The sequence below is a fragment of the Nuphar pumila genome, chromosome 3 (genome assembly GCF_984573655.1).
Source record: "Nuphar pumila chromosome 3, dmNupPumi1.hap1.1, whole genome shotgun sequence".
NCBI classification, from domain to species: domain Eukaryota; kingdom Viridiplantae; phylum Streptophyta; class Magnoliopsida; order Nymphaeales; family Nymphaeaceae; genus Nuphar; species Nuphar pumila.
The window spans coordinates 114099472-114112889 of record NC_143251.1 but is presented as its reverse complement, the minus strand read 5'-3'; positions in this window follow the sequence as shown (position 1 = coordinate 114112889).

Here is a 13418-nt window from a genome sequence, read left to right as displayed (position 1 = left end):
CTCCTTGTCCCTAGAAAGTCACCATGCTTCGTCTTGCGCAAGGGAGTGATGCCCATAAAATTTGAATGTAGAACGATAAAGAACGAGTGTCATCTATTCTGATTGAGGACTTGTTTGATCAACTTTGGTCGGTCAAGATATTCTCGAAGATTGATTTGAGATATTGCTACTATCAGTTGTGTATAAAGGCTAACGATATTCAGAAGACACATCAGGACCAGATATGACCATTATGAGTTCTTCGTAATGTTATTTAGACTCACCAATACACCAACTGCTTTTGTGGATCTAATGAATTATGTTTTCAAGAGCTTCTTGAACCAGTTTATCATTATATTGATCGATGACATACTGATATATTCAGAAAATGAAAAGAAGCACATGATTCACTTATGAATAGTGTTGGAGACACTTAAAAAATATTGGTTGTATGCCAAGTTCTCGAAATATAAGTTTTGGCTAGATCGAGTTATGTTTTTGGGACATGTTATTTCTAGCAATGGCATATAAGTAGATTCGATCAAAATTGAGGCAGTATTGTCTTGGGAATAACCGAAGACTATCTTAGATATTCATAGTTTCTTGGGATTAACCGAGCATTATCGTCAGTTTATCTAAGATTTTGTGAGGATTGCAACCCTTATTACTAAGTTGTTGAAAAAGAGAGCTAAGTTTGTGTAGAATCCTCAGTGTAAAGAGGGCTTCCAAAAATTAAAGAAAAAATTGACCAATGCACCTGTGTTGGCATTACCTAGTAGAGCAGGAGGTTTCATTGTATACAGTGATGCCTCAAGTATTGGGTTAGGTTGTGAGTTAATGCAGCATGAAAAAGTGATCGCTTATGCCTCCAAACAGTTGAGAGTTCATTAGAAAAATTGTCTCACACATAACTTGGAGTTAGCAACTGTGGTGTTTGCTTTGAAGATCTGGTACCATTATTTATATGGCGAGAAGTTTGAGGTATTTTTTTATCATAAGCGCCTCAAGTATATGTTCTCTCAGAAGGATGTAGTAGCAAATGACAGAGATTTACATATACACAATTTTCAATAGCTACAAGAGCATATTCCTTTATTCTCAAAATGTAACTTCAGCAAAGACTTGATAAAAACACATAGTTAAATTGAAAAATCCATGAAAAACATATGTGCATATCAAAATGTACAATAACACATGTCCAACCAACCAATGCACAATTATTTCAGACTAGTGCTACTAAAACCCAAAACATATCAACAAAAAATGACACATAATCCAACATACTTTTCGCATAGTCGACTCAAGAGTCGACTCTCCCAAGCACCGAAGTCGACTCTGAGCTAAACATAATACAAACAATGCCCAATAGTCAACTCTTCTGGTTCAGGAGTCTACCCTCAAGCTAAACTATACTTAAAAAGCATGTTTGAGTTGACTCTCTAAGTTTCTTGAGTCAACACATCACTAAGGAGTCAACTCACAGTGGCTAAACGAAAGTGATTGACTTATGCTGGCAATGAATGATTGATCATTTATGATAAAAGATTTTTACTATTTTTCCATAAACACCTGCCCTTTGAGTTTCCTATACGTTAGGCCTTTCTTTTCATAAGTTGGTTTAAAATAGTAACACTTGGCTTCACATGGACTTTTCTCCTTTAATCATGCTTTGGCCACAAGTGACTAATCATACTGACATGCAAATTGGGTCTCAGTGTGCTCTTGCATAGTCCAGTGATCCCTACTAATTAAGGCTTGAACTCTAAATGACTAGAGTCAGGTGAAAGTGCGCTTGTGATGCCTTTTCTACCCCAAGTCCCTTTAAGGTTTCTGTTTTAGCTCAAGAGGGTCTACTCCTTACTTTTGTCATCCTTTGACCTGAAACCTAACAACCATGGGTTTCATGGGCATTGAGTCTAAGAGGGATGTCACTATCTATCCAACCTCTGCCCTTAAAGATCATATGACTAGAGTCTGCCATTATGCCATAGGTCTAGGAGTAAGTATTGACTTTCTTCTAGCACTCCTTTTGTTCCAAGCTTTGCCTCTGAAGAAAAAGGCCTTTGGGGGGGGGATCAACTTATAAGGAAAATGGATATTGAAGGCATTCTACCTCTAATTCTTACCCTATAGAGTTGGTAGCTTAGGTCGGTTCCCATGGACTTGATACTTGTGCATTGATATTGATCTCATGTCCTTATAATTTGTCCCTATTTGTATATAGACAAGAATCATTGGACCATAGTACATTGGATTCACTATGTTACTTTCTTATCTCCCCCTACGAATTGGACATCCTATGTGACGGGGCCTCATGCGCATGGATAGTCCTAAGGAAAAGATGACCTAATCAAGGATAATATGTTTTCAAATGTGATGCATTGATCATATTTGAGAGTTCAACCCCATCAGCATGTAGCCAATAAGAGTTCTTGGGAAAAATTTTCTTGACCACATACGAACCCTCCCAATTCGGGCGCCATTTCCCTAAAAGGGTAGCTATGGTAACTCTTTGCATGCTCTACTACTAAGAGCCTCCTCTCATCTAAGAGGTCCAGCTCTGCTAGGCGGATTTCTTGTTGAGATTTTAAAGGCATTTTCAGAGTTGTTGCTATCCCGAGAGAGCAGTTGTACCAGCAATGGTAGAATGACCTCAGTTCCATATACCAACTTAAAAAGAGTGACATTGGTTGGAGTTCGGATGGTCATCCTTTATACCCATAATACATCATGCAATTTGTCATGCCAATCATGACTCCTAATGATGGTTCTTTCTATGATCCTAATGAGGGTTTTGTTGGTTGCCTCTGCCTAACCATTCCCTTGTGAGTAATAAGTGGTAGAGAAATGATGAGTTATTCTTAACTTCCTACACATACCCGCTACCCTTTGGTTATTGAAATGAGTTACATTGTCACAGACAATGTCCTTGAGAATGCCAAACCTACACACTATGTTTTTTTTGAATGAATGATGCTATATGTTAACCTTCAACACGAGCTAAGGAAATGACCTCTACCAACTTGGTGAAGTATTTGTTGGCTATTAGGATGTACATATGACCATTGGATGATTACGGGTAGATTACTCCTATGACATCAAAGACCCACATGAAAAATGACCATGGAGAGACTACGAAATCCAATACTGACGAGGGTGTGTGGATTACCCACCCATAATGTTAGCATGTTTTACACCTCTTGACATGTTGGCGATAATCTAAACCTATGGACAATCAGTAATACTTGGCACACAGAATTCTCTTAGCCATCATTTGAGCATCGACGTGTTCCCCACATATGCCCTCATGACACTCGCTAAGGATGTGTTGAATTTTTTCTCTATCGATGCACCTCAGGAGCTCTTAGATGAACCCTCTTTTGTATAAAACCCCTCCTATGATAACAAACCAGGATGCCATACTCCTAAGGGATTTCTTGTCTACAGTAGTTGTATTTTTAGGATATTCACCCTTTTTAAGAAAGTTCTTGATATCATAATACTTGGGTTCTCCTACCTCAGTCTCAGTTAGGTGTTGTCCTATGAGATTATGTTCAACTTCAAATGTCGATTGCCTAAGTTTCCCCACAGTGACAGTTCTTTCTAGTAGGTCTGGGTTGATTGAGATATTGGAGGCTAGACTGGCTAGGTTATCAGTAAACTGGTTGTTATCCCTGCCTGAGTGGGAGAAGGTATACCTATCAAAGTTTTCAGAGAGGCTTAGTGCTAGACTGTTGTATTGGATTAACCTTTCTTGCTTGGTTTGTCACTCTTTGTTAACTTGGTTGATGATTAATAAGGAATTTTCTATGATATCTACCTACTTAACTCTAAGTTCTATCAACATTTTCATCCATTGAACTAAGGCTTCATATTCTGCCATGTTGTTGGTGCACAAAAATTCTAATTTGAGGGAATATGGTATTTTAATTTTCTCGAGGATGACTAAAAAAAATCCAATACCTGCTCCTCGGACATTCCTATACCTATCAAAGAACATCTTTCAAGATTGTGATTTTTTTTCTAATCATCTGGCACCCCCATCTTTTCCTCTAAGGGTAGGTCAGCTAGGTGGTCTGCTATTGCTTAGCTTTTTATGGATTTTTGAGATATGTGCCTTAAATCAAATTTCATCAAGAGGACTTGACATCTAGCAATTCTTTCTATGAGCATTAGTTTATCAAAGAGATATCTAATTAGATCAAGTCTAGAAATCACCTTCACCTTGCATGCTAGCATATAGTATAGAAGTTTTTAAATTGCCCAAACCAAAGCTAAGCATGTTTTCTCCAATTTGGTATTCTCTTTTCACAATCCAATAAGGTTTTACTCAGGTAATAGATGACATATTCTATTTTTTTGTCATCCTCATATTGGGCTAGCAAACATCCAAAAGCAGTTTCTCCTATGGACATATATAAAAGTAGAGGTTTGCCTATAATAGGGGACCCTGAGGATAGGAGGGTTGAGAAGGTACTGCTTCAGTCGGTCAAAGGACTTGACACTCTTAGTTTCAGTCAAACTCAACACCTTTCCTAAGGAGCTTGCTGAAGGATTCACAACGGGTGGCTAGGTTCAATGTGAACCTCCTAATGACTTGAACCTTCCCTTGAAGACTCCTAAGTTGTTTGAGATCCTATGGGGGAGGCATGCCAATGACGGTTTTAACTTTGGTTGGGTCGACTTCTATACCTCTCTTAGTGACAATGAATCCTAAGAGTTTACCTGACTCGACTCCAAAGACAAACTTTTGGGGGGTTTATCATAAGTTTGTACTTCTAAACTAATGACTTAAAATGACTTTCTCGAGTTTTGGATTTTACCAAGATATCATCAACATATACCTCTAGGCAATCATGGATTTGATCATGAAAAATGATAACCATGGCTCTTTGGTATGTTGCTCCAATATTTTTCAATCCAAAGGGCATGACTGTGTAATAGAAAGTGCTCAATGGTGTGGTAAATGCTATCTTGGGCTTATCTGCCACAGCCAACTTGATTTGTTTATAACCAGAGTACCCATCCATAAAAGAGAACATTTCATAGTTTGTCGTGCTATCAACTATAAAGTCGATATTGGGTAGTGGGAAATCATCCATGGGCATGGCTCGATTCAGGTCCCTAAAATATATGTACACCCTCACCTTTTCATTGACTTTCATGACAACAACTATGCTCGCTAACAATTCTAGGTAGTCAATGAGCTGGATGAATCCTACCTTGAACATATCCTCTAGGCTTTGCTTGACTTACAGTTCTACTCTCTGATTAATTTTCCTTAGTTTTTGCTTGACAAGTTTCATGTCATGATGTAGAATGAGATGATGTTCCACTTGGTTGGAATCTAACCTTGGCATGTCTTCAAAGGTCCAGGCAAACACATCATTATGTTGCCTTAAGAATTAGATCATCTCCTTCTTTTCTTCTTTTGTCAGGTAATCCCTTATTTTGATCATCTTAGGGTTCTCAGAAGTTCTTAGGTTTACCTCAAGGTTATCATTTCTGGCTAATGGGGAAGGGTTTTCCTGCCTTTCAAAGTGAGGTTTGAACTCAGGTAACTTTATGATGTCTTCACCTCTATCCTCATAGATTCATACTCTTTTGATTTGTCTCCACACGATATCAATAAAAAGGCATCATTAGACGAATTTAAGAAAACAAAAACAAGGGGTTTGATAAAAGTTTCTGTGATCTTATTAACATGAATAGTGTGCTACAACGAAGATGATAGCTAAAACCCCGAGGAAAAAAACTTTTTAGAATTTTCTTGGGTTTTTTTTTTTTGGAGTTTTTTGTAATATTTTGATTTTTTTGGATTTTTATTTCTTTATTTTTTGGGGTTTTTCAATTTTGTTGGTTTATGAAAAGCTATTTACAAAGTCTAGGTTTTGAAGGCCTACTGGGGCCATGGGATGATAACCCATATGTGATGTCCTTCTCCCTCCATACTGTTGTGGTCCAACTTTTTCCTATCAGAGCCTTGCATTGGGCCTGATGATTCTCTACAGAAGGAGACACAATAGAATTCAGATCACTGCTCGAATCATGTGGCCCAAGACTGAGTTCATTCAAAGGAAGAGTTAATCCTGTATCATTGGATGTGATGGGACCCCTAACTGAGTTGACGATAGTGGCTACCTTCTTGAAGTATTCTTTTAAGGTCCGGGTGAGCTCTTTCTGATTCTTCTTTGCCTTGAGGTTCTTGAAATCAAGCCCTTGAGTTTCAACCTTGGGTGTTGCTATAAGAGGTTTTGTGATACCTTGGTGCTTCTTTCTCAGTCCCTTAAAAGTCTCATATCCCACATACAAGGTCATTCTCCACCCATTAATGTATTTTGAAACTTGTTGGTATTGGGGGTGGTCTTTGAGTTGAGTCATCTATCTTCCTTTCGAGCTTGAAAATTTTAGGCCTTTTAGAAAGATCCATCACTGACACTTGGCTCAAGCTTGGCGAGGCCACATTCATAATCACATTAGTGTAATGCCCCAAAATTTTCAACTTGAAGATGTAGAATTTTAACCATAAATTTTTTTTTTGAAATAGTACAACAGATATAATTTGGGTTTTAAAAAAAGTCGGGCAATCCTAGCGGGTTACAGATATATGAAATATGTGCTTGAAATAGAGATCTATCTCATAAACTGAAAGAATTTTTTTTATTCTATGAGTCTCATATAGTTTGAAATATTACACATCCCCAAATATCAATAAAGCATCTCATTTATAATGAGACACCCAAAAACTTGTTCCAAGATCGTCAACTTAGTCAGGAAATGATGGTTCATAGCCTCGCCACACATCGCGCCCTCACACCGCGTCATCATTTGTCACTTGCGCCCCATGAAACGGGGTCAAAATTCTTGCGAGTTGGTAAGCAAATTTACACAACATGCATCATGATAATTAATCAAACATCTATTATAACATGCTTTAGATATACTTGCAGATAAATCACCATATAACTTCAATATCATATCACAGAATCTCAAGCAAGCAATATGAATAACAAGATCATAATTTGGAATCTCAAGTATGCAGTATGAATAACATGATCATAATTTGGAATCTCAAGTGTGTAATATGAATAACATGATCATAGCTAACTATGTTAGTCAATTAGCAGTGTTAGTAATTTTAGTTTCGATAGGCTTACCTCTTCTAGGTACGCAGAGGCAATTGTCATTGTACCAACTAGAGTATACTATGGTGTTTATTATGCAAATTGTATATTTTCCTTAGCATATTAGTGATTAGATAAACCAACCCAAGCCTGCGGTACATAACCAAAAAAATTTTGGCACAAGGGCAAATCAAATTGCAATCCCTTACTACTGCTGGAACTGAGGTATACCACTTTTGGGCAACCTCAACCTCCCTAACTCTAAGTGATCGAAGGTCAAAGGATGTCTTTTCTCCTTAATTCAAGTCGGTATGATATGTAGCTCAAACCTACATGCGACATCGTCACTCGGGGTTGTACCATTCCACCCTCTCTAAGGTGGACCATGGTGTGAATAGGTTACATGTGCAATTTCATTTTTATTAGGGTAGTTAGTATTTTATGCCCTCGCTTCATGAGGCAATTTAGGCTCAATAGCCTTCATACTCCCTTTAGGATAATATATATGTCATGACAAGGTTTTGCCTAACCCAATTCATGTGCTCTGACGCCTTTAGCCCAAGTGAGCACCTCGCTGGTAAAGGTGATAACAAGGATCTTAAATGTATGGATGTTTATATACAAAGTGAGACTTTCTCTCACGATGTGGGGTCCCAACCCACCCAGGCTCTCATTAGATCACTAATGCATTTCAGAGTTAGTTCATAACCACACACAAGTCCAATGATGTTCATACATGTCTCAATGTATCATGTCATAGCATAATAAAGCATAATATTCAAATGTAAATAGATGTATTTCTATAACATGCTATGTATATCATTTTGTGAAGGCATCATAGTCAATTTGAAATGTAATAATCTATGTGAAAAACATGAACATCATGATCACATGCTTCTATGCATCATGTGCTACTTATGAAAGTTTAAGTATAACCTCATGTCATATGCCTCTTTTATTTTTTTCATAGCCTTAATATTTCATAGGCAATTAGGCTTCTCTTATGGAAAGGCGGCCAGTGGGTAAGGTTGATAAATAATCATAGAGGAGCAAGTCCATCACTCTCTCTCTAGAAAAAGGGATCTCTATGACAGGGAGGCCAAAATGAGAAATTAGGGGCCATAAAAGAAAATGAGCTTTCGTCGAAACTCTTCCTGGAAAAAGGGTTCTTTATGTAAAATTGGTTGTTTTTTTGCAAACAATGTACAAAGAAACAAGTCCCTTCAAACTTGCCCTGAAAAAAGGGTTCTTGTGAACGAAAATTAATTGTATGTGAAAGGAACGAGCTTCCTCAAACTCTCCCTAGAAAAAAGGACCTTTGCGAGAGAAAATTGATTGATATTTGAAATGTTTGGCCAATTTAAAAATGAGTTCAACCCGAGGGTCGAATCTTGAAAGATCGTCATTGGAAAAAATTATAACTCGAGGGTTGGATTGTAAAATGATCGAGCATTGACAAAATTATAACCCGAAGGTTTGCGTGTAAGATTGGGCATTGACAAAATTGGTAACCCAAAAGTTTGCTTGTAAGAATTGGGCATTGACCCAATTGGTAACCCGGAGGTTTGCTTGTAAAATTGGGCATTGACAAAATTGGTAACCCGAAGGTTGGTTTGTAAAAATTGGGCATTGACAAAATCGGTAACTCGAAGGTTTGCTTGTAAAAATTAGGCATTGACAAAATTGGTAACGCGAAGGTTGGCAGAATTTCAACTTGATGATTGAATTCTAAAAGATGGGCATAGATAAAAAGATCAACTCAAAGGTTGAATAGGCATTGATAAAAAAGGTCAACTCGCAGGTTGAATCTTGGAAAGATGAGCAAGAAGATCGAGTTTTGATAATAAAATTATTTTGATAAAGGTCTACCTGAAGGTTGAATTGACTCAAAAGTCTGGAAAAGATCAACCTGAAAGTTGAATTTGAAAAGACCGGTTTGAAAACATGATTTTGAAAAAAAAGGTTCAACCCCAAAGTGGAGTTTGAAAAGACCGGTTTGAAAATATGATTTTGAAAAAAAAAGGTTCAACCCCAAAGTGGAGTTTGAAAAGACCAGTTTGAAAACATGATTTTGAAAAAAAGATTCAACCCCAAAGTGGAGTTTGAAAATACCGGTTTAAAAACATGATTTTGAAAAGAGTCCATTTTGAAAACTGGTTTTGGAAAGGACTCGATCCAAAGATTGAATTTGAAATAGTCTTGATGAAAAATGGATGATCCTGAGGATTGAATTTTGAAATGGGATGATCAACACGAGGATTGATTTTAAAAAAGATAATCAACTCGAGGGATGAATTTGAGAAAGATGATCAACACGGGGGTTGATTTTGAAAAAGATGGTCAACACGAGGGTTGATTTTGAAAAATATGATCAACATGAGGGTTGATTTTGAAAAGAGCGGTAAAAAAATAAATTTTGAAAAAGAGGATCAACCCAGGGGCTGATTTTGAAAAAGATCGATAAAAATTACTTTTTGAAAAAAGAGGATCAACCTAGGGGCTGATTTTAAAAAGACCGGTAAAATTTATTTTTTGAAAAGGAGGATCAACCTAGGGGTTGATTTTGAAGATCGGTAAAATTTATTTTTTGAAAAGGAGGATCAACCCAGGGGTTGATTTTGAAAAAGACCGGTAAAAATTTTGATTTTTGAAAAGGAGGATCAATCAAGGGGCTGATTTTGAAAAAGACCGGTAAAAATTTGTTTGATGAAAAGGGGCTCAACACTGAAGGTTAATTTTGAAAGGGTCACTGAGAACCAGTTTTTGAAAAAGGGGCTCAACACAAGGGTTGATTCCTGAAAAATTCGGTGAAAACTAGTTTTGATAAAAAGACTCAACCCGAGGATTGATTTTGAAAAGTGTGGTAAAAAGTAGTTTTGACAAGAGAAGCTCAATCCATTATCGAATTTTGAAAATGATCGGGCAAAAGAAGTTCAACCCAAAGGTCGAATTTTGAGAATGACCGGTAAAAGAAGTTCAACCAAAAGCCAAATTTTGAAAATGACCGGTGAAAAAAAGTTCAACCCAAAGGTTGAATTTTGAAAATGACTGGTGAAAAAGGGCTCAACATGAGGATTGAAAAATCCAGTGAAAACTAGTTTTTGAATAAGAAAGCTCACTGTGCAGATTGGTTTTAGAAAAGATCGGTAAAACTAGTTTGATGAAAAAGAGTTCAACCATGAAGGTCGAATTTGAAGGAGGATCGATTCAAACTAATTTTGATAAAAGACTCAACTCAAGGGTTGATTTTGAAAGACCATTGCAAACTAGTTTTTGTAAAAAGAAGGTTCAACCTGCGGGTTGAAATGGACGAAGCTAGTTTTTGAAAAGGTCAACCCGAGGGTCAATTTTGAGAAAGACCGACACTAGTATTTGATAAAAAGGAGGCTCAACCCGAAGGTTGGTTTTGAAAGAGACCAGTTGAGAACTGGTTTTGATAAAAAAACTCAATCCAAGGGTTGATTTTGAAAAAGACTGTTGCTTTGAAAGCTCTTTGTGATCATGATGGAGATTTTGCAATTTTTTTTGAAAAGGTTTACGATTTTGGACAGACACCTACGAGTAGTCCTATCGCTCCTATGAATGATCTCAAGATTGTCCCTTATCCTGAATGGGAAGAAAAGGAAATTGATGGAAATTGATAAAAATTGATGAAAGATTTTGTTTGGTCCTGTCCGCATACAAGACATTTGGAGTAAAGACAGAGTTTCATAATAAAAGATGTCTTGGTGTAACAAGGGAAGAAGATGTTGGATAAAAGAAGGATCATTGTCATTGAAGAACGCTCTCTAAAGATAACAGGGGGAAGATTTAGATTTAACAACGAGCTTCTTGATTGATTTGGGAGGCATTATGAAAAAGTTTTTTTTTCTTTAAAAAAAAAAGATCGCTCCTCATAAAAGACATATTGCAGCAAGACAAAGAGTAATAATAAATAAAAAAGATGGCGTCGAACTATGAGGAAAATTAATGATTTATTGATATATTAGAGAAAGGATGACAAATCGAGAAAAGCATTGGGATTACATCGTCCCTTTAAAATGACAAAAGCAAAATGAAAGAAATGAGGGAGCATTGGCATCATCATTCTTTTGAGTGGCTAGAAAAGGTGTCGACAAGATAGCTGGTTGATTGTCCTTCTCGTCTCCTATAAAAAGTTTTTTGTCGATGCAATACTGCACAATATTTTTGAAGATGAAGCAATGTTCTGTATTGTGCCCCATTGCTCAGTAGAACATGTAGAATTGATCATTTCATTTCCCCAAGGTGACAAGAGGATCAACCATCTTTAAAAGTTTTATCATTTCTTTAGACAACATGTATTCAAGGACTTTCTTGAGAGGTTGATCTAAAGGAGTAAATTTGAGATCATAACCCCAACCGTCACGCTTTAGCTTCTGTCGAGTGCTTGCTTTTTGCTAGGAGCTGGATTGAAAAGGCTTGGTCAGGACAATTGGTTGGTCCTCTTCTTTGTCTTCAACAAGGAGATTCTTTTTGATGCAGTCTTGAAAAATATTCTTGAAGACGAAGCATTGTTCAGTGTTATGTCCCCTTGCCTGATGTAACTTACAGAATTGATCCTTAAATCTTTCCCTAACGACAGGAGGATCAATAACTTTTGGAAGCTTAATCATCTCCTAGGCTAGCATATACTCAAGAATTTCTTCACGTGGCTGATCCAGGAGAGTAAATTCACGGTCAAAACTCCAGTTGTTATGCTTCAACTTTTCTTGAATCTTCAATTTCTGGTGAGAGCTTGATTGGAAAGGCTTATAATCCTACTTGAAGGTATTTCCCATTTTGCCTTCATTGCTGCTTCTGTCGGGCTTAGAACCTTCCGTGTTGTTGTTGTTGTTGTTGTTGTTGTTGTTGTTGCCAGTGGTGTTTTTGGAGAAGGTGACATGTGCCTTCTTCTTGGCGGAAGCCTTTTTGAAGCTCGCTTAAGCTTGCTCAGACATTATTTTAGCCATCATTTTTGGGAACAACTGATATATGGCGGGATCGATGTCATCCTTGCTTGTTTGACCCCCTGACAGATCTTAGAGAATCTATTTCTTGCTCGTTGCTACTGTAATTGAGATATTGAGGTGGTACAACTTTCTTTCCTGCTCTTGCCTAAACCACTCAAGAACGCCAATGCTTTCTGTAGAGTAAATGAGACAGTTTAGAATGATGGAAATTTTTTAAGAGAAATGGAAGAAAATAATGAATGAGAATTTGGAGTTAGGTCGACAATTTGAAAAAGGTATCCCATTACCAGAGATTGGGTCGCCATAAAAATTGTGACAATCGCATCATCACCTCCATAAAGGAAGTAAACAACTAAAATGTGCCTTGTTACCCAGGCGGGGTCACCAACCATGACAAAAAAAAATGATGAATGAGTAAGAGAACAAAAGATTCAGGCTGACAATTAAGCAAGAGTGTTTCGTTACCCGAAACTGGGTCATCACAGAATTGTGATAATTGCGTTGTTACCCTGATAAAAGAAGTAAACAACTAAAACATGTCGTGTTACCCAGGTGGGATCGTCAACCATGAGGAAGATGCAAAAATGAATAAAGAAAGTAAATTTTATTAATGAAAATCATAGACAAAAAGAGGGTGGGCGGACAATCTCTGCCATATTTTGTTGGAAAGATGAAAAGGGTAATAAAGAGTCCCAACTATATTTTGTTGAATGGTATGCTCCAGATCACTGAGCGGACTTCAGATCGAACTCTGGCATGATCCCTAATAACAGACGAGTATCAACACGCCTCTGCCAGTGTGAGAACTGTCTCACACACCTCTCTGGCTTGTAGTTGACACAAAAGAAAGGCCCAAGCAATCTGTAACGCTTGCCATGCGCGTAGGTGTAGTGAGGAGGCGACTCCTATCGGTTGAAGTAGTCCCAAATGATCTCCTCTTGATGCAGACTTCCGATCAAGGCTCGATACTGAGGAGTGGGTTGTGGCTCTATGTTGTTGTATCTGAAAGAGCTAGCTTTTGTTGGCACATGCTGAAGAAACCAGGATTGCAGTGCGTAGGTACATCCATCCACTAGAATCGAATCACTAAGGGTAAAGCGGGTCAAACCACGATAGAGAAAGGCTAGGGTGGCCATGGTGATAGAGAGGCGGCTGGTCTGCTGACTTCCCCACCTTCGCAAAAGCTGAACAGTTCTGACATCAACATAGTTGTATTCGTCTTGGAAGAAGACTAACCCCACAGTGCATAGGATCATAGCATGTTGGATTCTTTCTCTGGCTGATCTAGACAAAGTGTTGACCTCCTCGTATGTTTCATACTTGCAATAGAGCTCGAAAAATTGAC